Consider the following 4,082-nt stretch of genomic DNA (forward strand, 5'->3'; position numbering starts at 1 on the left):
CGGCGACAAACTGAAGAAAGACTGAACCCAAAGTGTGTAAAGAAGTCAGTGAAAAGTGGAGGAGGAAGTGTCATGGTTTGGGGCATGTTTTCTGCAGCAGGAGTTGGGCCTCTTATACAGCTACATGGCAGAGTGAATGCAAATGTTTATCAGAACCTTCTTCAACAACATATGGTTCCTTCCCTGTGTTCATCACCCAATCAGCCCACAGTGTTCATGCAGGACAACGCTCCATGTCACACAGCAAAACGGGTAAAGCAGTTCCTTGAAACTGAAAACATTGAAATAATGACATGGCCTGCCCAGAGTCCTGATCTCAACCCAATAGAGAACTTTTGGAAAATCCTTGGTGACAAAGTTATGTCCAAGAAACCCACTACAGTCACCGAACTGTGGAGGAGACTGGAAGAAGAGTAGACCAAAATCACACCAGAGCAGTGTGAGAGACTAGTGCTGTCCTGTGGCCGCAGATGTGCTGAAGTCATTCAGAGCAGAGGCCTGTACACTTCCTACTAATTGCTGACTGTTGTAACCTTCAGAAAATTTTGTTGTAATGTTTTTCCATGCTACAGTCATTGTTGTTCTCAAATTTTGATCAGTGTGTTTTCTGCAAAATAATGTTTTTTTTTAAATGCCTTAGTTAGTTTGTGGAAAAGGTGTTCTGGTAGCATGGTATAGACAGGACAAAAACTCCAACTGTTGAGCAGTGAAGATGACATTATTTCAGAATTGTTAAATTGTTTATAAATTGTTCTCTAATTTTGAATTTTCATAGTCATGAAAATAAAGAAAACTCTTTGAATGAGAAGGTGTGTCCAAACTTTTGGTCTGTACTGTATATAATATGCATTCAGACAGAAAAACAGATATGACTGATATAGATAGATAAGAAACACACAAATAAAAGGATAATTAAAATAAACAAGTAGACAGAAATTTGTAAAAATAGTTTTATCAGCCACTAAGGGATAAGAAACATGCTTGTATGTCAGGATGGCCGAGCGGTCTAAGGCGCCAGACTCAAGGTTCAATACCTTCCAGAAACCTGAGTGTTCTGGTCTCCGCATGGAGGCGTGGGTTCAAATCTCACTTCTGTCAGTGACTTTATTTTCATTAGAAATCAAAACAATAATGAAATAATTATTCCCCTTTGTATTTCAAACACAGACATAAAGAATAAACAAGTACATGGTTACCTATTAGTGGGAACGACAGGCAGAAAACATGGCAGCATCAGTCGAGGATCTGGCAAAAGTGTAACTGAGTTTGGGAGACAAAAGGTATCACTAAAGGATCAATTAAACAAGTCCTTTATTAATCTTTATCTTTATCAGATAACAGACAAGTATATATACACACTGGATAAAACCCGAGCTTAAACTGTTCCTGGTTGGGTAAGAAAACATAGTAACCAGGGATGTGTGAACCCAGACAAACACTTTCTGTGTACCTTACATACTCACATCATAAAGATCCTATAGACACTGTACAGACAACATAGGAATGTGTTTAGAGAACCAGTGTGAGGCCCATCTTAATACTAACAGATATGAAAAATATAAAAATTTAGGAGGTTGGAACACTCGAGCGCCTTGCAACCCTTGTCAGACTGTCCAAAGAACTTCAGCAACTAGCTCAAGAATGAGACCCCCATATTCTTCATTTGTTGCAGTTCTCAAATGCAATCGAGGGTAACATGTCTGCTTATAAAAAACCTTTTTACCCAGAAGAAAAAGCAGCACCAGCAACTCCCCATAACTGTGTTCATCACTCAGAAGAAGACACCAGACACTACGCCTTTAGTGACAACAGAAGTTATGGACGAGGGTGAAGATACTGCACCACCTGATGAAGAGCTGTAATGCTATTCTTGGGTATGCAGTACATTCATTTCATCACCTTCATCATCATTAGTACTGCACACTTAATTCATCATCATCTTCATCATTCAAGTTGTACCTTCACTGGTGAGTACCCATATAGAATTTTTATGTTAAAATGGTAAATTACGTAGGTTTAAAAATATTAAATGTTTAAAAACAGAGAAAAGGTTCATAAGAGTGTCGATGTGGTTTATAAATTCTGTATACAGTACTGTATACATATTAGGTTGCCACTTCACATTCTTTCGCCTATCGGGGGGTCTGGAACGTAACCCCCACGATAGGCGAGGGATTACTTTATATCCAAATCTTTTATTTACTAGAGAGGACCTTTGGCTGATCCTGAACACTTGGCTGTTGCAAACAAGAACAGAGCAAACACCGTACTAAGACGTCTCTGTAGCAGCAGTTTTCAGGCTACTTGGTATGTTTACTGTAAATCTTGATTTTGAGCATCTTCTCACATTATTTGTGGATTGTTTAATTTTTTACTCATGTTCTTTGTCCATCTGAAACAGGACGACTTGGCTAACAAGGGTTTAAGGAGAAACTCCCAATGTCAGTCCAAAATCTGACAAAAAAGCATAGATGTGTTTGGAACAGAAAAACTCAGGAAAGATATCATTAAATCTTTATTCTCTGATGTTTAGTTCTTTATCAACAGGAAAGTGCTTCAGCAAGTCCTAATTTTATGATGGATTTTGTGTGCAGATTTGCCGTGGGAGCTGCAGTTTGCAGTGGTTTATGCCACTCATGATCTGGCAGCCAGCAACCCCAAAGTCGCTGTAAAGATTTTGGAATCATGGTGGCAAGACATCACAAGGCTCATTCCTCCAGCCGTCACCAAGCCTCAGACTCTCTTTATGAATAATTTAATAGATTACTTTTTTAGTGATTTACATCTAAAACTTTTGTTCATAAAGAAATAAAATACATTTTAGATCTGTACATTGTTATCTGCTGTCTATTATAGTTTATGTTTATGTGGAAAAAGCCTGTATGCTATAGACTCCATGATGGAGACATCAGACAGTTTGGATCAGGACCAGCAAAACCCATCACAGTGAGCACTGGAACCTCAGGGCCGTATCCTCAGTCACCAGCTGTTCACACTGTGATTCATGACTGTGCTGCAATGCACAGCTCAAATCATCAAGTTCACCAGTCACATGACTATGGTGAGTCTCATCATCAAGAACAACGAGACGGCTTTCAGACAGGAAATGCAGTGGATAATGGACTGGTGCAGACTCAACAATCTTGTGTTCACCTGTGGAGAAACTCACCTGGTCTCTCAAATCCTCCAGCATTGTGGATGATCAAACACACACCCTTCATACACACTTTTACCCTCTGTGGTGACTGAGAGCCAGGAAATAATACACCAGTGGAAGTTTGAAAAGTCACACCGTAACAAGAAACATGTCGATGTGCTGAAAACAGTGCACAATGAGAAGAAAAAATACAAAAAAATACAATTAAACTGGTCTGAAAATATAAAAAGTAGAAAGTACAGATAGTTACGGACATCTAGGGAAGTTCATTCCTCCACCTCGGTGCCAGAACAGAGAAGAGCCTTGATGTGTACTTACTTGTTTGTCACATACATATACATACAGAGTACAACATGCAGTGAAATGCAGTAACTAAGTAAATAAAAATATAAAATAAACAGAGCAGTCGTGACCGGCACCTCTTGATGACAACGGTAACGCTGTGCAGATCTACTGTGTATTTTATTTATTTACGTACAAAAATATACAGTGTTATAAATATAATCTATAAAAAATATTTATAAAGAGATCACATTTTTAGGCTTTATGTGATGATGGAGGAAGCTGATCTAAGGCACTTGGTGACGGCTGAGGGAACGCACTTGAATGTGATCTTTTTTTGCTTCAGGATCAGTTACAAAACAAAGCCCAGGTGCTCGTAAGCTCTTAGTAAATACTTCATGGAGAAAACATGAAAATTTTAAGCACTTACAAACATACAAAGTTTATTAAATACAACATGCTCTAAAATTACACAGGAACAAAAACAGTGTTATTAAAAACAGGGGCTTTTCTGCATTGAACTAATGCTTTTTCTAAACAACTCATATAAAGTGGCAGGAAAATTCCTTTTTAGTTTTTAGTCGCTTACTTTACAAAAAAGTTCTATAGTTTTAATCTGGACCTTTTAACTGAAGATCAAAGC

At 38.2% G+C, this 4,082-nt stretch overlaps 1 non-coding gene across 1 annotated transcript; it reads left to right on the forward strand.

Annotated features, from left to right (window-relative positions):
* The first annotated feature begins 987 nt into the window (after positions 1-987).
* trnal-caa lies at positions 988-1,098 on the forward strand. The gene is made up of 2 exons: positions 988-1,025; positions 1,053-1,098. It is a non-coding gene; the product is annotated as a tRNA-Leu (tRNA).
* Positions 1,099-4,082: the final 2,984 nt, after the last annotated feature.

Source organism: Silurus meridionalis, chromosome 3 (genome assembly GCF_014805685.1).
Source record: "Silurus meridionalis isolate SWU-2019-XX chromosome 3, ASM1480568v1, whole genome shotgun sequence".
Lineage (NCBI taxonomy): Eukaryota > Metazoa > Chordata > Actinopteri > Siluriformes > Siluridae > Silurus > Silurus meridionalis.